Raw genomic sequence first — 24,936 nt, forward strand, 5'->3', positions numbered from 1 at the left:
GCGGAGGCTGGACCAGGCGGAGGTGAAGCCGGACCAGGCGAAGCGGGTGAAGCTGAGGCGGAGGCTGAAGCCGGACCAGGCGAAGCTGATGAAGCTGAGGCGGAGGCCGAAGCTGGACCAGGCGAAGACGAAGCTGATGCAGAGGCTGGGCCAAACGAAACTGGTGATGCTGAAGAGGAGGCCACTGCAGGCGACGCTGGAGCTGATGCGGGGGCTGGACCAGACGAAGAGGATGAAGACACGGAGGCTGGACCAGGCGAAGAGGATGAAGACACGGAGGCTGGACCAGACGAAGAGGATGAAGACACGGAGGCTGGACCAGACGAAGAGGATGAAGACACGGAGGCTGGACCAGACGAAGAGGATGAAGACACGGAGGCTGGACCAGACGAAGAGGATGAAGACACGGAGGCTGGACCAGACGAAGAGGATGAAGACACGGAGGCTGGACCAGACGAAGAGGATGAAGACACGGAGGCTGGACCAGACGAAGAGGATGAAGACACGGAGGCTGGACCAGACGAAGCGGGTGAAGCTGAAGCAGAGGCTGGACCAGGCGACGCTGATGAAGCTGATGAGGAGGCTGCTGCAGGCGACGCTGATGATGCTGATGAGGAGGCTGCTGCAGTGGAAGCTGGACCAGGCGAGGATGAGGCAGCTGAAGCGGAAGCTGGACCAGGCGACGCTGAGGATGCTGAAGCTGGACCAGGCGACGCTGAGGATGCTGAAGCTGGACCAGGCGACGCTGAGGATGCTGAAGCTGCTGTTGCTGCCGGCGGCGTGGGTGAGGCTGCAGCTGGCGGCTGGACGGGCTCCTCGGGCCCCTCCAGCTGACGAGGCAGGAAGCTGGCTAGGTTCTCCTGAACCTCCAGCTGACGAGTCATGGGGCTGGACGGGCTCCTCGGGCCCCCCAGCTGACGAGGCAGAAAGCTGGACGGGCTCCTCGGGCCCTCCAGCTGACACAGTCTCAGAAACAGCAGGTGCGGGGACCTCTGGCGGGGACAGAACAGAACCAGCAGGTGCGGGGACCTCTGGCGGGGACAGAACAGAACCAGCAGGTGCGGGGACCTCTGGCGGGGACAGAACAGAACCAGCAGGTGCGGGGACCTCTGGCGGGGACAGAACAGAGCCAGCATGTGCGGGGACCTCTGGCGGGGACAGAACAGAACCAGCAGGTGCGGGGACCTCTGGCGGGGACAGAACAGAACCAGCAGGCACGGTGGCCCCTGGCAAACACATAGCAGACTGCAGCTGCACAGAGCATTGACTCTGCTCAGGCAGTGACAGCCGGGTGCAGTCCTCAGCTGGGTTCCTAGCCTCCAGGGGTCCAGAGTGGGCTGAGGGCTGAAACTCAGCCTCTGGGGAGGCCCTGGAGTGCGTCACAGTCTCTGAACTAGCCAGCTTTTTAGGAATGATTACATTATTATTAGGTTTGTCTCTCTGCTTAGAACAAACGGATGAAACACAGTTCCTTTCAGATTGATTTGACTGAGCTTGTCGTACCGGAGTAGCAAGTGACACAGGATGCAGGGCTAGTGGCTGCTGAACAGGAGGCTGAACTGAGGGTGACTGAAATAATGGTTGGGACGACGACGGTGGTGGAATTGGAGACTGCGCTTGAGGCCGGGCGGCTAACTGCGCTTGAGGCCGGGCGGCTAACTGCGCTTGAGGCCGGGCGGCTAACTGAATAAACACAGCCCCAGAATTAACAGTCCCAAAGTCTGGTGAAACAGAAAGAGTGTCTTTTTCACTCACCACAGCCGGCGGTTCCGAAGTCCCACCACCCGGCTGTGGGGTGAGGCGTCTACGACGCGAACGTTGCTTCCTCCTCGGAGAACGCTCCGACTGGCCGGGTAACTCCACATCCGGCAGTTCGGACTGCATATCCTCCGGTGGGCTGAGCAGACGAGCGGTAGGGGGGTGAAGGTGCAGCTCGTTCAGAAAGAAATTATGAACAAGTGGGTGGAGTGAGCTGAGCAGCCAGGGGAGACCGGAAACCAGTCGCTCCAATCGATTAGCTATGGCTTGGCAGAATCCCTTCTCCTCATGCCCCAGCCATAAAGTAATTAGACGGTCCACAGAATAAATAATATCCTCCTGGAGCTCCTCGGGCGGGTTGAATGCTGCTGGGTCCATTGTGGCCGGTTCGTACTGTCACGGCTGCCGAGGCGAGCCGTGTGGAGTTGGAAGAAGGACCCAAGATGCAAGCAGTGGATGAGATGCTAATGAGGTTTATTTACAAAGGTGTAGTGGCAGACAAGCAGTGGGGCATGACAAATAACTGAAGACACCTAAACTGGGAGAACTAAAATAACAGACCTGGAAGCATACAACAAAGGGATGAGAAGCAGAGAGACGCAGACGAGGAACAGGACACCGTGGAACTCAGGGTAACGCAGACTGACACGAAGTAACACAGACGAACCGGCAACAGGCAGGAGAACACACAGGGCTTAAATACACACACCAGTAATCAGGGGATGAGAGACAGGAGGGCAACACAGCTGGGAGGAATCAGAGCTGACGGGACAGGGGAAACGTAAACAGAACACACTCATATCAGACAGAGACCTTCACAATAAAACAGGAAACTCAGACACAGGGAACCAAACAAGACACAGAACTAAACAGACAGATTGACAAACAGACGGGGTGACACCATAGACAGACAGGGACACAGACGCAGGCTCAGAGGCAGACCAAACATAACACATAGAACTCAAACAATAATAATCATCATCATCATCATGATAAACTAGAAAATGATAACAAACTAAAAGCGCTGGGTCACCGACCCAGGACCATGACAGAGATATTATTTTGATAATCTGACTCGTGCAAAGCTGCTCGAGCAGAACCAAGAATAAAAACATGGAGTGTGTTCATCTGCACAACCAGAAGACTGAAAGAGACAAACTCTTTATTCATCAAACTGCAGGATTCAGTGAGTGCTAGCTTTTCCGCTGCTTACAAACTGCACCCAGCATGTGCATACGATACGTTCTGATCTGTAATAAAGAGAAAGAAGAGCGCACAGTCAGCGCATGTAAAACCTCTGCTGGTTTCACATGCAGCATGCAGGGTGTCAGTCTGCTCAGCGTGACAACAAAAATCTAAACAAACGCAGGTCATTTCACAATACGAGGATGTGGAAGAGGGCTAACCTTATCTATGGGTGTGGCAACAACTGATAACAGATGGTCAGTTTGACAGCTGTTGCAGGTTAGCCTTCATGCAGAAAAACTGTTCAGGAGATGAAGATGAATAAACACAGACACATGTTTAAAGGAATATCCTTTGAGATGGAGGACATCGCTGCAGTAGGCACGGCCGCCCAGCTGTGTTCTTCTGATCTCTAACAGAGCTTCACAAACTGTGTCAGCTCTCCAGATAAGGAAGGACATTTTGCCCCATCGACAAGCAGCTGTGGTGTCGTTGTGGAGTCAAAGCACCCAGCACCACCCACAGACTGAGCTCACTGTGGTCCTAAAGGCTCCACTCAGACCAGCGTGGCCCTTCTGTGATGTAGGACCTCAGCAAAGAGGAGGATTCACCCCAGAAAGCCACTCTCCTCACAGACAGGCAGACGGCACCTCCAGGATATCGGCTGTAGTCGTTACAAGTGAAAAGGGCTTTTCTCTCTGAGACGCTGTAACTGCAGAGCAGCTGAACAAAAGGAAAGACGTAACTTCTATAGGGACGCAAAACTCTGACATGAACGTTATCACTCTTGTGAAAGTCATAAGATGACTCACCACGTCTGGATTCACCAAAAGTTTAACCGTGTAATTTCCACTTCATCAACAACGAGCCTCAAATGTCACAGTCTCAGTATCCCACCATGACGCCTTCCCATGAGTTTGTTTTTAACCATTTCTGTCTCCAACTCTTTGTCTCTTCTTCTACAGGAAAACAACAGATGCAGGAAGTCGTCCTTTAAAGTGGGGGCAGACGAGAAGCCTCCTTCATGTTCAGGAGGACGTAGAGCCCAGAGCGCCCGCAAATGTCACAGTCTGCCTGCGACCCAACGTTCACCTCCACCCGTCCCCCAAAGGACGAGGTGGACACCGAATGGATTTTCCCCTCATCATATCTCTGAGACTTCCAGCAGACATCCCATAATTACCAGCAGGGTAGTCCACAGCGACCAGACTCATCAGCCATTTCTTCCTCTGCAGACAAAGCTCTTCTTCGTCTCTCCGTCTTCACGGGAAAGATGTCAGCAGACTTTCAAACAAGTGAACCTTCGTTATCCTGTAAAAACAGTGACATACTCTTCCTCATGACGACAGCTGAACACTCACAGCTTTATTACACTTTACTTAATTTAAGCCACGTCTGTTAATAATGCATCTGAAACTTTATTGCATCAAGTCCTACTACATGACACAGCGACTCTCAGTGCTCGATGTGGACGTGTTAAACTGTTTGCAGCCACACAGTCCCAGTCTCGATATGAAACAGACGTATTCTTTTCATTACTAAGGGCCCGGAGCCGGCAGCAGATTGATTTTTCCTGATGAGCGCTTCATTAAGAAGCAGAGGTTTCTGCAGATGGAGATCTTATGGCTCAAATGCACACGGTTAGCAAGAGTTCCAGAAGAATAAGTGCCAGCGGCCCCTGGAGGGCGTCGTGTTCGTCGCATCAGAGAAACACTAAAGTTCTGAGCAGAACAAACAACAAAGCAGAGTCACCTGAATATTGTTCATTTAACAGGTTTCATCATGGGAAACATCAGTGTGGTCTGCAGATTTGTCTTTTTTTAATCAGGTCCTTTGAAAAAGACAACATTTCATTTTGATGGTGGAGCCGAAGGAAACGTCATGAACCAAAAAAATAAAAGCGTGCATGAATGTCCTCGTCATATTTTAATCTGATACACCTCCTTGCCAACAGGTTTGTGAAACATTAGTATTATATGAAAGAGTCCATCCTTTGATGTGAGTGAAGTTGGCCCCCCCACCTTCTTCAAATCCAACAAAAGTGGTATCAACCGTTTGTGCTGCACAAATTGTCGTTTGTGCTGCTATCATTTTAAAGATATTCAAGAAAATTTCTAGAGGTCATCCGAGGTCAACCAGCCCCCCCCACATTAATGGAATCAAACTAAACTGGTGTCAATCAACTGTGCTACGTTTGTGCTGGTTTGTGCTGCTAAAATTGTCGTTTGTGCCGCCTCTGTTTTAAAGATATTAATGAAAATGCAAACGTCAAAAGGTCAACCAGCCCCCCACATCACCCAAATCAAACAAAAGTTGATGTCACAGGTTTGTGCTGTGTTTGTGCTGCTAAAATTGTCGTTTGTGCCGCTTTCATTTTAAAGATATTACCAAAAGTTTCTAAAGCTCAACCAGCCACTTTCTTTACTGTAAAAAAATTGAGAGATATTAACCAGCATTGGATATTTTTTTCTTATGATCACACTCTTAAACCTAGTAATCAAACTGCTATAACTTATTTAAAAACTAGGTTAAATATAGCATTTAAAATAATTAATGCATTCTGTTGGAGAAAAAACTTTATTTGCTGGTAACAAAATACAAAACTACGAGAACAATGTAGTATATATGTTTCCTGTTAGAAAAGGTAAATACATGGAAGTGTCTGAGCCTCACAAGTCTAATACAATAACTGAAAAATAACAGCTATTTCCACCATCTAACTCACAAACTAGAAAAGGACTTTCTTTCATGAAATCTTGCCATCATTCCTTTGTGTAGAGCACAGCGTGCGGACATACGCTGGTGTTTTCAGATGCTATGGTTACATCCTTTCTTAGGTCATCATACATCTCCCAGATGTACGGGGTCCTGTTACAGAATGTCATATAATGCCCGAGTGTTTCTGATGTTGGGCCCTCCTGAAATGCAATGACTGCTTTCAGTGTGAATTTCTCTCCTTGAAGTAGCAGAGTGGATGGGAATTCAGTAAGCAAAAACCTTTTTGGACTGTGAAAACTGTGCTCCAGAGTTTCTGTAGAGCATTTTCCAAGGTCTGTGTCAATCCATACAAGCTCTCTCAGGGTGAAACTGTGACAAACAGTCCCTGTGCAAAGTTGCTTTCCTGATGAATCTGTTTTAAATGCTGTTGGAGATGCATCAGGACTTTCGATTGGTCTTAGGCATGGCGATGCTGGAAGGTTGAGCCCTTGTTCAACAGCAGACTGAAGGTGAGCTATGCCAGAAGCTGAGAGGACTGACAGATCAATGGAAACAAAAGGTATTTGCCTTGTGTTTGGTGTGTAAAGTTTGCAGTACTGGGAGGAACACTGTCTTGTGAAGTGAACACTTGGATTTTCCGTCATTGTTTTTTGAATTACTGTGGACACATGGCACTGTGCATCAACACGATGAACACCAGTCTTCAACTGAACAGGGCAGAATATTGAGCTCAGCACCTCTGCCCTCAATGAATAGGCATGTTGAGTGACACCCTTTGAAGCAAGGGATTTCACAAGCTGGAATACTTTATTCTCCTCTGAACTATTCAACATGTTTTGAGCAGTACGACTGTCACAGTAAGCGCAGCACAGACTTTGACAGAAGGCATCAAAGGCACAGGTGTTCATGACACAGTGTTGTCCTTTGCCAAGTTTTACTGGTTGTTGATTATTTCCATTTTTTAACAGCCCTAGCTTTACTTTTTTCTTTTTCACAGCTGGATCTGAGTGGAGCCATTCAGGACAAGGGGAGAGGTATGAGGTCAATTTCCTCTTCTTTGGTGGAACTGCAAGGCCTCTCCAGTTTTCCAAAGCTGCTGTTTCTTCAATGTCCATGTCTGTGTCAATTTTGGGCTCCTGAGAGGGGTTATCATCCACTTCCTGCTCCACAAAGGCTTTGTGTGGATCCTGACGCTTCGCTGTACCATCCTGTCTGGCAACCTCTGCTTCTTTTCGTATTTGTTTTGCAGAACAGATCCGCATGTTCCCTTCAATAAAACCAAGATGACGTGCAATGAATTTATCTATCCTTATAGGGAGATTTTCATGCTTGAACAGACCATGTTTAATGTTCTTGAACTCTGCTTCAACATTAGCTGAAGTTGCAGTGAGCTTTTCGCTCTGAAATAGGGGAACCATTACTCCAGTCCAGAGTGGTAGGTATCCTCCCAATCTAATTAGGTGTGGGACGAGCTCAGGTAGATAGTGCATATAGGGTCAGGGTTAAGGTTTGCACTTTGAGAATCAACTTGTGAGAACTGTGACTACTGTTCATGTGCTGCAATAAATGAGAGACCACTGTATATAATAATAAAGTATATAAGTATATAATAATATAATATTCTCTATGACTATTGTCTTCAACCTGTTAACATTTAATATTGTCTTGATAGAGTCAAGTAATCATGCAGCAGAGTCCTCCCCTGTCTCTTCTCCTGGCTCCCCAGACCCTGGTCCCTCAGCTCCTGCTGCTGCACCCACAGGTATGAACATCAAGCACTGATAGCTTTTTACTTGCTTGAATCCCCTTGTGATCACCTTTACTAAATATCTACAACCAATCTGTTCATATCCTGGTTTTTTCAATTTTGAAAATGAAAATCTAGTAGCAGCCTTCTCATTACTTTGTGTTGTTTTGTGCTGTGTTTTACAGGCCCACAGAGGAGGACAGCTCGAAGGCGGGCGAGGGACGGGTCCCAGGACGGTCCATCGGCGGTGGAGCTGGCCATCCTGGGGTCCCTAAAGAGGCCACGCCCGTCTCCAACAGAATATTTTCTCCTCAGCCTTGTTCCTGCTCTGGAGAGCATGCCGCCTCAGACACGAGAATTCGTGAAATTTCACATTCATAAATTAGCTTTTGAAAACAGCACAGCTGTGTTAAATTTGGAAACATTGGACCCTAATGATCAGCAGTTTTCTGATGAGGCAGCAGGCTCTCCAGGGCAGAAACAATGTTCTTATTTTTCTCCTCCTTCTCCCTGAGGCTCTTCCACTCCAAGCTGGGTCCTTTTTATTCCTGTCTCTCTGTAAATACTTAAATTTCATATATTTAATGTTTTTGTTACTGAATTTATATATTTTATCAAATAAACATTTATAATGACAAATGTCTCTGTTCTACTACACAGCAAATATTGGCACCCGACTTGACACAAGTAGAATTTATTTCATATTATACTAATAATAAAACATACTAATACAGTGGGATGCAAAAGTTTGGGCAACATTGTGAAAAGTAATTATTTTCCTGTACAAATCGTTGGTTGTCACAATAGAAATTGTCAGTTAAATACATCATACAGGAGACACACACGGTGATATTTGAGAAGTGAAATGCAGTTCACTGGATTTACAGAAAGTGTGCAATAACTGTTTAAACTAAATCAAGCAGATGCATAAATTGGCAACACAAAAAAAGAGAAATAAAATAAATATTTAGTGTATATCAATGTGTGTGTCTCCTATATGATATATGTAAGTGACATTTTTTACTGTAACAGCGATTCATACAGGAAAATAATGACTATTAATAAGGTTGCCCAAACTTTTGCACCACACTGTATATAGGAACATAGTGAAGACAAGTTACTTAAGAGAGTAAAAAGAGGTTAGTTTATTTTGGAGTAGAGCTCCATTTATTAAGAAAAATTTAAAAAGACAGGAACACTCTTTAGAGGTTTGTGGGTGGCTCTTAAAAGAGCCGTTGTGGGGAAGTCACTCGGACTTCAAACAGGCTACTCCTTTGGTTGCCAAGACACAGCTCCCTCCGCCGAGAAGTGGGCCATGAACTCCTCCCTCACCAGGACAGCCTCTCTGGAGGAGTTGTTTGCTGCCATACGTCCCAGGCCTTGCAACGGCTCCACCACAGCAGGTGCCACACCCCTCACAGCAGGCGCCCCTCTCTCGTCCACACAGCGCAGAAAATTGTGGAGAACACAAGTTGCCTTCACACACTTCTCCGCAATTTCAGGACGGAGCTCCACGGCGCGCCGATACAACCTCCACTGTGAGGAGAGGATACCGAAGGCACCCTCCACTATCATCCTGGCCCTGGAAAGGCGATAGTTAAAGATCCTCTTCTCTAAAGGGAGGAGGCGTCCAGGGAAAGGCCTCATGAGCTCACGCCGCAGAGGGAACGCTTCATCAGCCACAAAGACATGGGGCTGGGCTCCACGGTGTTCTCCACCAGGTAGAGGCTGGTCAGGAGGCAGATGGAGAGTCCCAGCCCGAAGAGCCTGACCAAAGGTGGAGTTGGCCAGAATACCACCGTCGCTGGTCCTCCCGTACCCCCCAACATCAATGACGCGGAAGCGATGCTCTGCATCCACAACCGCAAGGAGAACAATGGAAAAAGTTCCCTTGTAGCTGTGGAACATGGATCCTGAGTTGGGGGGTGCCTTCGTCTGGACGTGCTTCCCATCCAGAGCTCCACAGCAGAGAGGGAAGTTCCAGCGCTCCTGGAATCCCTCTGCGATGGACCGCCAGTCTTCAGTTGAAGGCACAGCCATGAAATCGTCCACTAGACAGTCCCAGATGGCCGTCGCTACCTGGGGGATGATCTGGCTCACCGTGGACACACCGACTCGAAAACTGAACGCGATGGTCCTGAAGGAGTCCCCGGTGGCAAGGAACCTGGACAAAATTGTTTAAAATGAGTATTATGTGTACTGCAGTTACAAAATACATTATTGAAATTACAAAATTACAAAACATAAATCTTACATAAAACATTTTGTAATTATAAGGATAATTACATGATATATATTAGATATAATCTAAAGCAGTCTGCGGTGATTATATACAAATATTCAACTATCCCAGAATTAAACCAGGTCTAAATAAAAAGGAGTGAGTGTCACTACAAAGATTAACTCAGTGGTCCTAATGCTACAGTTTGATATCAGCAAACACCGAGCGCATACATTGATAGGACACCACAGCCATGCTATCATTGCAAACACTGATAACAGCATAAATCGAATTAAATCGGGACTTGATGAGAGCTTCTGAGCATCACTAGAAATATTATAAACAGTCGTCTCCGTACCACAGTTTGCTCTCAGTAAACACCGAGAGCATTCACTGTTAGCATAGCACATCCATGTTAGCAGTGTATAGATGGATGGTTTAGCATATATTAGCACAGGTATCAATAAAGGACTACCGTATTAAATACTTTTACTAACCTCAGGCAGACGGACAGGCGCTCTGCAGGTGGGATTGAGCGCCTGTAATTGGCGTCTAGGCGGGCGATTCTGGGACCGACGCAGGAAAGCAGGTCCTCAAACTGGCCGAGTGAGAGACGGTGATAACGCTGGAATCGGCCGTCATCCAGGCGCAGCTCCTGGAGCAAATGGTGAAACTCACCAAACTGCTCACGCCTCTGGAGGACCTGATGGACCCAGGTACGGCGAGGACGTCTTTTACGCCGCTGCTCCGCTCTCCACAGTGCATAGAGAAGGGAGACTCTCTCTTCAAGCGCTAGCTCGACAGCTGCCATCTTGCAAAGATACCGTCTGGCACAACTTCCTCCCACATTTCCGGTTCACGCGCGTCAAATATGGATTTTTCTTGGACACGCGTTGAGGTGCGAATGTGCACGCGTCAAATTAGGGGCGTTTGGGGCGTTTTGTTCGCGTCCATCGCGTTCGGTGTGAACACACCGTAAGGTGATTACTGGACGGGTGTCAGTGTTGACTGTAAGCTGGGCGGATCCAGGCCCACTGCCCGGGACACAAATGGGATTTGTCTCTCATGCAGAACATCAGACGCGGCTTTTTAGGCAACGGCAGCAGGGAAGGCATTACAAAAATGCCTGCTTCTGCTCACCTTGGAGGACTAATGGGCAGTTTGGCCCACCAGCGATGCAGTCATTAGCTCCGGCAGCCACTCTGGAACACAAATACAGGCTGAAAGCCACTCGACAGCACAGAAATCACACCAAAATAACCCGGCCGAGGCAGCGCTGCACATCTTTCTCCTTGTGGCTGCTTCACAGGCTTGTTATGAACCAAATACCAGGTGTCAAAATGCACTTGTCAAGAGAAACGACAGCAAACATCACAAATGACAGCACTTAGAAGAGAACAAATGAGACATCTCCTCCCGAGTGCGATATTTCGGGTGAAATGTGGGTTTCTTTCCCCAAAGCTTTCGTGAGCTGGGGGTGAAAAAAAAGTTTCTTTATCTATAAAGACATCTGACAAATCTGCAGTTTTCTACATGTTCTGACCCAAACTGTCACACTGACCCATTTCTCCTGCTTCTCCCATCATTTTACGGGTTCTTGTTCCCTGACATGTCCCACCCACTAACAGGTGCCAGGATGCAGATCAGTGTCATTCACTCCACCTGTCAGCGTGTTAAGGCTGATCGGTGTATCGCTCTCTGATTTTGCATTCCCAGCCTCGCTCTTTGTGTCTTGAGCTTTTGTACGTTCTCCTCATTAACCTGCATTAAATGCTCACTTTGAGCTCGATTCCTGCTGCCTGAGTCAGCGACACAGCTAACTCTGACACTCATAAACACATGAAACACAAATATGGACTCTAACCGGTCACGTGACTGATGTAATGTTCGCTGATCCCAGAGCTGTGTAGGAGAGCTGATGTGAGTGAAGCTGATATGTAAATGTGTCAGACTGCTCCAATAAAAGCCTTTCATGCTGTTCCAGCTGTGGCAGCCCAACCCTGCACGCTGCATGTACCGAACCAGTTCTTTTCCTTTGTTTTTTGGCATATTTCTCCTGTTCCAGGTGTGCATGTTCATATCAGACATGACCAAAGCTTCAGATGATGAGCTCAGTGTCTGTACAGTGAGCCAAAAGCTGCAGACTGCTGTAAAAACTCTATTTATCACCGTTTTTTCACCCTTTTATCTGAAGTATGTTCTGATTGGGGATTTCCTTAAGTGCTCTGATGTAAGGGAGGCATCCTCCATCAGTCTGCTCGGGGTACTGGAGGGTGGGGCACGTGTTGAGAGACAGGGGTGGTTTTCAGAAATCTGCATATCACAGCTGACCTGCAGCATGTGTAAATGCAGAATGCGTGAGGAGTCGGTGCATTCAGGAAGCTAATGCTGCTGCGCCACATGCATTCATTAAAGACAAAGGAAGGAATCTGAGTCTCAGCCAGCTGTGAACAACAAACAGAGATTCTGCAAAATCCCAGATTATGATATAAGAAGAGAGTCTGTGGAGGAGATGGAAGGAGTACTGAGCAGCTCATGAATAGCAAATGAGAGTGAGAGGAGGACGGGCGGAGGAGTAATAATGATGAAGAGAGGGCAGCTATGACGAGTGGGACGGCGGTTGGTCCTGGTGACATACACGTGGAGGTGTGGAGATGTCCAGGAGAGGGGGCGGTGGACTTTAACCAGACTGGTAACGATGATTTTGGAGAGTTGGAGGATGATGAGGAAAGCAGGTGCACTGATACTGATGGCACGATTACGTGTGTGGTAGGAGAGACAGGTGGGTTGAAGGTGGGAGTACATCAGGGATCTGCTCTGAGCTCCTTCTTGTTTGCAGCGCTGACAGATGAGGTCGAGAAAGAGGAGCAGGTGGAGGAGAGCCTGGAGAGGTGGAGGTATGCTGGGGAGAGAAGAGGAATGAAAGTCCGTAAAAGGAAAACGGACCATGCGTGAATGAGAGGTGGAGAGGTGCAACACAGAGATAGTGTCGCTGCAGGAGTTTAATACCTGGAGTCAACCATCCAGATAGAGATGAAGAAGTGAGTGCAGGCAGGGTGGAGCGGGTGGAGATGAGTGTCAGGGCTGATTTGTAACAGAAGGAGAGCAGCAGGAGAGAAAGGGGAGGTTTCAGGATGGTGGTGAGAGCTGCTGTGATGAGTGGAGATCAGATTTAAAGGGAGAAGCAGAAGCTGCTCAGTGACTCCACGTGTTGTAAAATAAACACTGTAAAAACACCACCCCACTCTGAGTCTGCGTTGGTGTGTTGGTATCTGAGTCGAACCAGGGCTCGGTGTGTCCACACTTCTGTGAAGGCGTGAAGCTTCTGGGCTCTTTGTGTGTTTCGTACTGATCTCAGAAATGTGACTGCCTGCACAATAATCCTCGAACCTTCAAACGTCATTAAGAGAAGGTGGGAGACACGGTTCAACAGTCGCAAGGACGCCCCACAGACTGTCACTAATCAAACGGGAACAAAAGATGTTTTATTAGCTTTAAAAAATGTTTATTCTTCTTAGGAAACGACCAAGAAAACATGATTTAATTGGCTGAGTTATTTGAACAGCTGTGAAAGGTCAACATTTCCTTTGGGGAAATAAAATGTCAAAAGATTGAAAGCGGCAGCTGCTGAAGAAGACGTCTTTAAACCTTAAACTGAACCTCAGAGCTGAGTTCACAGCGTAAATACCAGAATCAGCACAGAGACGTAAAGTAGTTCAAAACGTCTTTTTCTAAGAAGACATTTGTGACCCAGATTTTATGCAAACGAGCTCCTCCAGCAGCGAATAATCTGAACCTGCAGCAGGCCGATCAGACTGAAGACGTCCACAGACGGTGTGAACAAACGATGTTCATAATAAAGATCTGTAATAATATGCAGGCTAATAGAGACTACTGTAAACCTGAAAGAGTTGATACAAACAATCCAGCTATGAACTGGTGACTTTTTTAATCTCTTCTACGAGATTACATTAAAAATAATCCCACAGAAAAAATAAGTTGACAGATAAGCGAACACTGCTACCACAGTGGCCCGGCAGCTCGTTTCACTCAGATTTTATCTGACATGAATCATGAAAACCTGATAACACAGCCCCATTTAATCTCCACTGGACCAGTAAAACTTCTGCCTAATAACCCAGTAAAAAAGAAAACACCCTTACTCTGAGTGGATAAAAGTTTAACTGCATATTTAATCCTTGAGATGTCTGATAAGAAAAAAGATTGCAGCGACACTCGAGACGGGGACAGGGTTTAACAACAGCCGAGCCGTTTATTAGGCTGGGGGAAGGTACAAACAAAGACAGGTACTAAAGCTAAACTGAACTAGAACGAAACTGGGAGAAAATAGATACTAAACTCACGGGACAAAGAACATGAAAAAGACCTGAACACAGGAAACCAGGAAACACGTACGCTGGGAAACAAACACAACAGAAGACCCGACAACGACTGACAGAAAACTCCCACACTAAATCCACAGAGAGGAGACGAGGGGAGCGGAAACACAGCTGACTCAAATGAATGTGACTAAACACAACCCACAAGCATCGCAGAAAATCTACTGTTTCTTATTGTGTGAACAAACCCAGGAAAACTCTGCTGCACTGTACTGTGACACGTGGCTGAGCGTGGATGGTGTCAGTAAGAGGAACATAAATCTGATGAAGATACAGTGAGAGGTCCAGCTTTGCGCCCTTCTCCTTTGAAATGTTCCCAAAGACTCGCGGTGGCCCAGACTGGACCCTTTGACGGCCTGGTTCTGGCCCGCGGGTTGCATGTTTGACACACCCACCCGTGGAAATGTTAATGCACAGGTGCAAAATTCTTCTTCTTCCTTTTTCCTCCCTTACACCTGGACTGCACGAGGATCACCTCACACTGATTCTCCCTCAGCAAACAGCAGGACGCCGCACGCACAGAATCAAACTTCTTATTTAATCTGCAGATTAAAGTTCTGTTTTTGATTCACTCCAAAGAGATAAAATGTGACAGAAGCAAAATCTGATCACAGCATTTGTTGTTAAACATTTATTCTAATCAAATCAACTTCTTATTCACAGTCAGACTTTTATCAGTTTTAACCTGCGGCTGTCAAAGAAAAATCTCACGTTCTGTTTGAAAAACGCATCTTTGAAATGTCTGCATGTGCATCAAGATGCAGTTTAAAGCTGGAGAGCTGGTTTTAGTCCACAGGTTACAATTCTTTATCCAGGTAAGTGTCCTCACAGCCATAGACAACCTGTGTGTGTGCGTGTGTGTGTGCGCGCGCCTACCGTGGATGAAGCTGCACAGCGTCAGGATGAGCGGGGTGAAGACGCGAGCGTCCATCATCAGCAGCGAGTCTCAGAGAAGCTGAGCGGAGTTCCTCCTGAACCGACGGCAAACACGGAGAGAACGAGAATCAACAGAGGGTTCGCTCTGAGAGGAGACGGGGTTGCTCCTCCTCCCAAAAAGCATCCAAAGGAGTAGATTCAGCAGCCGGAGACACCGAGGAGAGAGAGAGAGGTCTGTGAGTGTGTGTGTGCGCACATGTGAGGACAGAAACGTAGGAACAATCATAAAACTGAGCTTTACAGAACAACACACCTTCATCCACTGCTGGATGTTTAAGAGTTTGTAGTTTGTTTGTTTTTTCTTTTTGTTATCTGGGATCTGTATGATGTCATCGATTGGAGATACAGTTGTGGCCAGAGGTTTCCTTCCCCTCATCTCAGGCATGCATGCTGGTAATGTTGGGCTTTTAATCATGTCTTTGCACTGTTGTTTTCCCAGGGTGGATGCAGGCTCAGATATATCGTTCATATTTGTAGAAATGTCTCTGAGCAGGCTGCACCTCGAGCACAGTGTTGTTGGCAGCTATGAACATGAACTCAGGCTGATATCTGACTGCTCCTCTTGGCAAAACTGGTGGACTTCATTTAAATTGCTTGGTTTCCTGGGATGGACCACATTCAAAGACATTCTGAAGCTGCGTCGTCCACACCAAAATCAGTTCTGATGTGTGTTTGGACTTTTGCTAATCCACACAAAAGCATCACACGGCTTCATCTACACTCACTCAAATCTTTTAATAACGATTAATTTGTGTGACAGCACTCGTTGGATTGACTCCGAACAAAGTCCAACCAACTCAGTGAAGGAGAAGTGCAGATTTACACAACTACAGGTTATTCTGATGTCACGTCCCTTTGCCGAGGTCTGGAAGAAGTCCAGCCCTGTCACTGTGAAATGAGAGGAAAGTAGTTATGATGTTCAGGAACCAACCAGGATCAAGCTCGCCATGAACAGGAAACTGCAGGAACACCAGAGACAAGATGCATGTTTGGAGGAGTAAAGGTGAAGCTTTCAAACCTAAAAACACCAACTGTCATGCTCCGTTTGCTGTCAGGGAGTGGACATTCCACTCAGTGATGGAACAATGAGGGACGATGGCTACCTCCGAGTCGTTCTCCTCAAATCAGCACATAATAAATAACATTCAGTGTTGTGGCTGAACAGTGCAGCAACACCTCCCAGCCGTGATCTGGACTCTTCATCGCTCAGCTTTCACACCTCACTGAAACCAAGTCTCAGGGACTGACAGCCTGAGGTCACCTGCAGAGTCCATTCACACTTCTGACTGCAGCGCCATCACAGACACGAAAACTGAGAGACGTGCTTAAAGCGACGCCTGGAGGAACAAAGTCACAGCCAAGTTCAAATATGTTGCAGAAAAGAACACGCTTTCCTTTATTTCCTGTCATAGATCTCCTGTTCCTGTGGACGATGTTCAGCTTAAATATCGTGAAAGTTTAAAATAAGTGCATCAGGGTACGTACAAGTACTCAAAGTCAGAACCAAAGCTGCAGACCCTCACTTTCTCACAGTTTTTCTCTTTTGGATCTGTATGATGTCATAAAGAGCCTGGTCCTTTCAGGTACTGGTGTTCAAATCTTGACCTAAAAGGGGAGGAGCTAAAATTATGGATGTGATTCAAACAGCCCGCGGTGGCTGACGACCGTGCTGTAAATAAAGATTATTATTGCGGCTGTGTGCAGGGAACTTGGGATCTCGTTGCCTTGGAAATGGTTCCCTCAAAGACTCGTCTGCAACCACTCACAGTCAGCTGCAGCTTTGGCAACAACACACCCGTCTGCTTTCAGCTTTATATGAAATCTGTTTGTGATAATACAGTAATTATCTGTGATAAATAAGCAAACAATCTCAAATCTGTTGTTGTCCTTATATACGGAAATTCACATTAACTGCTCAGACCTAGATTAGAAATCTGCTTTTAAATAGGAAAATCACTAGAAACCAGCTGCCAACCAGTTCAGCCTCTGTTGCAAAGACAGGTTCTGCACACATCTGTGCAGACTGACTCCCACAAAGGTGACATCCACAGGTTGGGGGTGCTGCATGCTGAACTTCTGAACAACCGTCTCCGCCAGTAAAATAAATTCAATGCAATGATTTTTACTTCTCATCTAGTCTAACTGAACTGTAACCTTTGACAGTGGGAGGATGTTAAGATCTTCCATGAGGACTGACGGTGGTGCGGGAGCATCAACTACATCCTGCCAGCTTCTCACATGTAAGCACAAGGTGTCCTTTGTCTGCACTGCATGGCATTAAAGATTACACTCATCACACATGGACACGTGTGAAGGACCTCATCGTGCTCAAACATATTTAAACCCTGAGTTTTACAGCCAGCATCTAGTGGCTGTTAGCGGTACTGCACTGAGAGACGTCGTCCTCGGACACATGACGGAGGCCAAAGCCTCGTCACCGTTTCGTGTTTGTTTCCTTCTCCGTCTACATGCCTACGAGTCATTTCCTGTGATGACATCGTGTCCAGATGTTTTTCCTGGTGCGTCTGATGAGCGACAAACTCAGACTGCAGCTCTGACATGAAGGCTGTGACTGCGGACAACAGAAATACTCTGTGTGTGATTGTGTGACATGTACTGATGGCAGCATTGAAAACGAGCTCTGATGTTCAGTTTCATACTTTTGCCTTTTATTAAAACTCATTTTAAATTTCAGCATGTCAACATTTTATTTACTGTCATGGAAACTCTGAATAAAGAGTCGAGTCCCCAGCGTGAAGGCGTTTCTCCGCTCAGCTGAGCGTGATACAAACTCCTGATTAATTTCCTAATGAGGGCTGAATAATTAGCTCGCTTTCTTAATGACTCTCTCCATTAAAGACAGCGGCTGGCACAGAGAGAAGAGCGACGTCTGCCAAACTAAAGCCAAACTGTGGCCAGGATGATTATCCTGAGTCTGTTTGAGAGTTTAGTCACTGCAGCTTCAGCCGAGGGTGTTGCCCTGACAGATCCATCGCTGCTGTCACACAACAACGAGGAGCTTTACACATGGAGACAAAGACTTAGTCATGGAGTTCCTCAGGGCTCTGTGATGGGACTGATACTTTTTATTATACATGTTTGCCCCCCCAATACTATAATTCATTATTATCAGGATGTCATTCATTGGATCCCTGTTAAATCCAGAATTCAAAATCCTGCCCCTCACATACAAGGTCTTAAATAATCAGGCCCCATCTTATCTTAATGACCTTGTAGCACCATATCACCCTATTAGAGCACTTTGCTCTCACACTGCAGGCTTACTTGTTGTTCCTAGAGTATTTAAAAGTAGAATGGGAGGCAGAGCCTTCAGTTTTCGTTCCCTTTAACACCAGCTTCGTGTTGTAATCTTTGTTTTGATCCCCGTGTCGGATGCTTCACTCGGTGCAGAGGTGACTCTCCTGTCAGTAATGAACTTCTCTGCTGCTGTTTCTGAACTTTAAATAAAAGAAACCCATTCCTCTTTAAATAGTCACCCAGCTGGGCACAGACTGTGAAGATATGAAAGTTTATCATTGGTCTAGGTAAATCCCCTGGACCAGGTACCAGCCTTATAAGCTGTATGCAGCCAGTTAACAGTAAGACACTGAAACACTGATTATTGGTAATATTTCTGGTAATATTTGAGTTTTGCGCAGATGTTTTTAATCCCAGCATCCTCAGCTCAGCAGGCTCGGTGCACTTATTACCAGCTCTGCCTACAGCAGAGATGAGCACAAATGCTGTAACACAGGGGTGCTCACACTTTTTCCGCATGTGAGCTACTTATAAAATGACCAAGTCAAAATGATCTACCCACTACAAAAATCCAAAACATATACTTATTTATAAATATATTGAGGATTCTTTATATCTACAATGTATATACATGCATAACCGCAATATCCAATATTTCACAACACAATTAACAATGTAAATTTTTTGTCATTACCTGAGTTTACTCTGATGACTTGCACTGAATTGAATCAGCCAGGGATGCATAGTCCGGACAGTAGCTGCTGACGGCCAGCCTCAAACACACTTCCAAATGTTCATCAGTCATGGTGGAACGGTACTTGGACTTAATGATCTTCATGTGGGAAAATGATGACTCACATAAATAAGTGGAGCCGAATAATGCAGTCAAAGAGGCAGCACATTTCCTCATGTTGGGGTACTTTACTTCTGTGAGTAAGTTCCAGAACTGTCCATGATCTCTGGACTTCAGCTCAATGTCGGCTTGTAGTGTCAAAATCTCATCTTCCACTCCAGAAGAGTTCAGGTGAAATAGTTTTGCAATTTTTGATGCGAGTGAATCGACCTCAGCATCTTCCCGAAAAGGATAGCACATGAAGGTAGCGACTGGCTCGAGCAAAGAAAAGTCTTGAAAGCGTTTGTCAAACTCTGACAGACAATTGTCAATCTGCTCTGTGTAGCGTGCACTGTCAAGTTGCAAACAGGCCATCCCTTGCATCTCCAGCTCTGACGCCAGGTTTTGAAAGTTTATCAAATCATGGCGCTGCAGCTTTAAAGAGAGATGTTGCATCTTTCGTTTGAAAGCATTAACTGAGCTGATCATGTTGATCACTGTTTTGTCTTTTCCTTGCAGCTGTAGATTAAGGTCATTCAACATGTTTGTCAGATCGGTTAAAAATGCCAAGTCTAACAGCCACTGACCGTCATTAAGTTGCATGTATTCTGCTTGTCCAGCTACACGGAAAAACTCCTTAATCTCCGGACAGAGCTCTCGAAATCTTTGCAGGAATTTCCCTCGACTAAGCCACCTCACGTCAGTGTGTAGCAACAACTCAGAGTGGTCGCAGTCAGCCTTCTCCAGATGTGCACGAAATAACCGTCTTTGAAGAGATCTGGCGCGAATAGAACAGGCGATCTTCGTTGCAACATTCATGATCTCCTTCATGTTGAGCATTTTAGCGCATAACGCTTGTTGGTGGATTATGCAATGGTAATTTAGGAAGTCCGGGAAAGCATCGTCCTGCCTGCACTTGGCAATAAATCCATTCAAGCGGCCAACCATTGCGGGTGCTCCATCTGTGGTAATAGACACCAATTTGTACACTGGGAGCTGGGTTTTCTCGATAAAGTTTTTGAACGACTGAAATATGTCCTCTCCTCGCGTCTGTTCTTTCATGGGCAGGACTGTTAACAGCTCTTCTTTTGCAGTGATATCAGTAAACACCATACGAATGAAAATGCACACCTGGGCTGTGTCACTCACGTCCGTAGATTCGTCCAACTGCAGTGAGAAACACTGGCAATCTCCGATGTCCTTCCAAAGTTGCTGGGTTAAATCCTCCGCCATGGCTTCACAGCGCCGTGTAACTGTACTTCTTGACAGCTGGAGAGCTTTGATCGAAGATGTTATTTCTGCCTTATTTTTAAAGTCTCGGAACAATGAGTCAGAGGCATTCGTTGAAGCAGCTTTTACCATCTCTCCATCTTGAAAAGACTTCTTGTTTTTAACGATGATGTGACTCACCCGGAACGATGCTTCGGTGGCGGCTTTCGCTTTTGAAGTTTGTTGTGTGAAAAATGACTGCTGTCCGGACAACTGGGATTTTAGTTTATTCACCTTTTTCTTTCTTAGCTCGCTTTTCGGCGGGAATGTAGTGTCGTATTTTCCGTGAACAGTTCGAAAATGCCGCTCCACATTTCCCTTCTTTGGCATTGCGATGGTAGCCTGGCAGATGAGGCAAACGCACTTCGAAAATGACATCGTGAAAAAAAAGTCCTCCTCCCATTCCGTATGAAAGTGATACGTTTTTGTCTTCTTACTTGGTCCAGCTCCCTCACTCATTTTTAACCCTTTCTTAGGTTTAAGAGAAAAAACCGAGAGCTAAAAATTGGAGTTAAAACTGACAAGCTAGTCAGCGAGTTACTACACTTCGCGCCGCTGTTTGCGCATGCGCAGCGACCTAAGCGTCAGAAAAAATCTGATGTCATCTGACTGGCTTCCCTGTATCAATCAAGTGACGGGATGGATGATAGGCTGGCATCTATTTTTTTAATGCCATGCGATCTACCAATACTACCTTTGCGATCGACTGGTCGATCGCGATCGACGTATTGAGCACCCCTGCTGTAACACATTCAAAGGTGATCATTACACAGGCCTGGACTGCCACCTAGTGGAGGAAGAGAGAACTGCCTCTCATGACCGTTTGCGAGGAGCTGCAGGCAAAAACATCCTGAAATTTCAGGCTGTTTTACTCCCGTGGAGTCAGCTGGGTTCCAGACTTTTTTCATGTCACACTTATTTAACATCCCTGTGACTCTGAGCCTTACTCCACCTGGCCTCACCTGTGCACCACCTCTATTTTCTATTCCTCTACAGAGACATGGTATGCAGTGGGAACTGTGAGATGTAATGCATGTCTCCTTTTTGAAGTTATTCACTCAGTTTCCAGAACTGAAAAATGAAGCCAATGCTAAAGTGCTAGAAACTGCAGTTCCACTCATGTCCACTAGGGGCTCCAGCAGCGAGCCAGTCCCCTGGTCGAGACTTTACAGCTCTGGTCTCTGTGGGTAGCTCAGTTTGTATGTTTTTGGGGCGGGGGTTACCTCCGATGGGTGCTCTTTTTCGCTTTTGTTGCACTCGCCTTGCGTGCTGGTCCGAGGCTGACCTCTGCAGTCCAAGCCTGACGTCTTCGTTTAGTAATATCGGATACAGGAGATCCCTCCCGTTGCCTCCAGGAGGGGAAACGATGAAAAGAGAGCCCATTTTCCAGCTTCTTGCCTTCCCTATCGTGTGATCTAACGTTGCAACCGACAACACAGTACCCCCTCCCGTGACATCACGCTCCAAAGCCCTATAATGACCTCTCTTGGCTTAATGTATGATGGTGGATAAATGAAACGTACAAGGAAAATTTGACTATATTACAAAAGGACATCCATCTTGGTAACATCAATGACCGGAGCATAACTTGTCAACTAGTCCGAAAATAAGTTATACAGTAGCAGTCAAAGACACCTTCTCATGTGTCACATTTCTATTCATTCAAAACACTTATGCATAGCTGTGTTTTATACAGCTCTTACAGAATTCAGTACAGGCTCATGTGAGTATTTACTGTACGGCTCAGCTCTACTGAATTTCTGAGTTTCTAGAGCAGACACAGAGCTCATGTCAAAACAGGCTTCAGGCGCGATATTAGGCTACGTTCACACTGCAGGTCTTAATGCTCAATTCCGATTTTTTGATCAAATCCGATTTTTTTGTCTGCTTGTTCACACTACAAATAAAATGCGACAGCAAACGCGCTCTAGTGTGAACGCTCTGTTTAGGCCCAGACCAAACAATATTGTTTGACTGATAGCCCTTAATATAAAGACTTCGGACTTTACGTTTCCCAATTTTTGCTTGAAGTTATTTTGTTATTTACATAATAATGTAGATAACCTAATAATTATCCTTATTGCTGTTTTAAAGGAGCGGTGCTTCAAAGGATAGCTGCAGATTGCTGTCAGAATCCGCAGATTATACAGAACAAATAAAATGTTCACGTTTCTCCAACGTTGTCTTCCCAGCAGTTTCACTGACATCTACACTGGATGGCCAGGAAGCGTTCGCGATGTCTTCTCGGGCGCTGATAATTGGCGTCTGTCTTGTGTCAGTGACGTAAAAGACGGATTTAATGCGACATGACCATCAAACAGCAGTCGCTTTCTAAAACATCGGATATGTGTCGGATTCAGGACCACATACGAAAGTGACCCAGATCGGATTTGAAAATATCGGATTTGTGCCGTTCACACTGTCACACCATGATCGGATATGGGTCGCATAGGGTCAAAAAAGTCGGATTTGATGCGCTTTCGCCTGCAGTGTGAACGTAGCCTAAGTGACTTTAACAATATTATCAATTTTAATATCGGTCTAGTGACATTACGTTATGTACGCAGCACGCAATAGATCCACATATTTTAGAAGCCAAAGGTTCAAATTAGTTGGGAGCACCTTCACTTAATTATAACAGTGGTTTTGTTAGGAAAACAGTTCTGTATACCGGATACTAAATTGCGTTACGGCTAACGTATCTAACATAGCTAACCGTTATTGTTAGCACAACATTAATAGCAAGCTGCAATGACGAGTAACAAAAACAAAGAGTAAAAAGGTTTTAATGAAAATGTTTTACCTTTTCCAACAGTCCCAGAATCCAGAGCTTCAAAGACCAGCAGGTACTGAAGACTTTATCCGCTTCACTGTCACCGTCCGTGAGAAAGAGTTTTTTCCCCCCTTAGAAAGGTCAAGGCCCGCAGCTCGCGCAATCTGTCTGCGCATGCGCATCCCAACGATTGACCCCCCCTCCCCTCTCTTTCGGGAGGTTGCCATAGTTTGACGTGTTCTAACGTCACTCTCTCTCTCTCTCTCCCCCTGTCATTTATTTGGCTCGAAACACATTAACAAATTGCTCAGTGATGAACAAGTACTCAGATCATTTACCTAAGCAGTGTGCTTTGTCAAAACGAAGTGTGTGTTCATTACACTGACATTCTGTTGTGCAATTGTTATTTACTTGTATTTTATAATTTGACTTTACATACTGCTGGGTGGTTTGTAAAGTTTACAATAACTAGTATTATCATTATGCTATATTTTCTAATATATACAATAACCTCAAAAGTAATGCCTTGAAGCAGAAAATAGTAATACTTTATTAAAATTTAAAACTAAAGTAGAGTATTTGAATGTGTGCATTGTGTCTACTGTTTGTTAACTCATCACATTCATAAACTTCTTAATGATAAACTCCATAGTCCATATAAATTCCATATTATTTACCACATTATTTGTGATCAATGGGTTTGCGGGGTTAGGGGTGTTGGGGGTAGGGTCTTTAGGCTTTGGCCCCCACCCCTGCCACCAGTATATTTTTAAGCAAGTATTTCTAACTTTTATTTGAATATTCAGTTTCCTATCATCTGCTCTTAAAGGGTAACCCGCCCTCCCCCTTCGCACACACATGCACACAAACAAAACACACAGTATAATTCACAGCCTCATTATAGTGAATAAATATTTATGCCATTTTACACCATCAAACTTAGCTAAGGATGAAGAACCTTTTGTTCTTTAAAGAACCATTTGTAATACCTAAAGAACCATCTACAAAATAAAAAGGTTCTTTGGCGTATGATGGTTCTTTAAAGAACCACGAAGACATCTGAAGAACCATTTAAGAACCATAATTTTTCTGAGAGTAGGCTATAAATGTGCTTCTATAAAGTGCTGCAGGAATAAAACTGAAAACCCTGAAATAGGTTTGCATGTTGCAGCATGCAGGCTCTGTGGGGCTGCGGTGACACACTCAGACGGTAACATGTTTGAAGAGGTCTCTCCTCAGAGGGCAAAGAAGGTCATGATACCAGCTGTCAGCTGACATTTTCATTCAGAGGTGATGCAAGAAACTATTGAAAGTACAAATGTAAAACTATTCACCATCTTGTATAAAAACACTTCCCTATATATGTAACTTAAGCTTTGAAACATTTGGAGCTGTAGCAAAAACACAGACTTTGGAAACAGATCTTTGCTTCAGTCTTCAAGGCAATAACGTCACAACAGCTTCACCTACAACCATTCACCTGTGCTATAGCTCCACCTACTGGACTTATTGGAGCAGACACATTAAAAATAAATCAATAAGAAATCATCCCTACCTTGACTGTGATGGCGATGGGCGTCCTCTGACAGCGTGTTGTGCCCCAGGTAGAATCGGCCTCGTTTCACAATAATATTAGTTCTGCTTTTCTCTTCACGAGAGGAGCAGAGCGGACACGAGCGTGACGGGCGTCGCGTTCATGTCATCTGTTGTTTTTAAATGTGCTATGGAAAATAACTTTTGAATTGAATTGAATGTTTGTCCATAAAGCACCACAGCACGTTTGGACGAAACGAAACACGTCAGACCAGCTGTCAGCACCGTGGTGGACGGATGATGATC

General features: G+C 45.7%; 1 long non-coding RNA gene across 2 annotated transcripts; it reads left to right on the forward strand.

The window, feature by feature from the left end:
• The first annotated feature begins 1,402 nt into the window (after positions 1 to 1,402).
• LOC146360545 (uncharacterized) lies at positions 1,403 to 7,674 on the forward strand. Of its 2 annotated transcripts, XR_014799631.1 has the most exons (4): positions 1,403 to 2,390; positions 3,909 to 6,561; positions 6,659 to 7,423; positions 7,594 to 7,674. It is a non-coding gene; the product is annotated as an uncharacterized LOC146360545 (long non-coding RNA). The 2 variants fall into 2 exon arrangements; XR_014799630.1 differs by having other exon boundaries at positions 3,909 to 7,423.
• The last annotated feature ends 17,262 nt before the right edge of the window (positions 7,675 to 24,936 follow it).

Source organism: Perissodus microlepis, unplaced genomic scaffold (genome assembly GCF_051167445.1).
Source record: "Perissodus microlepis isolate ML-2025 ecotype Zambia unplaced genomic scaffold, ASM5116744v1 scaffold_26, whole genome shotgun sequence".
Classification (NCBI taxonomy): Eukaryota; Metazoa; Chordata; class Actinopteri; order Cichliformes; family Cichlidae; genus Perissodus; species Perissodus microlepis.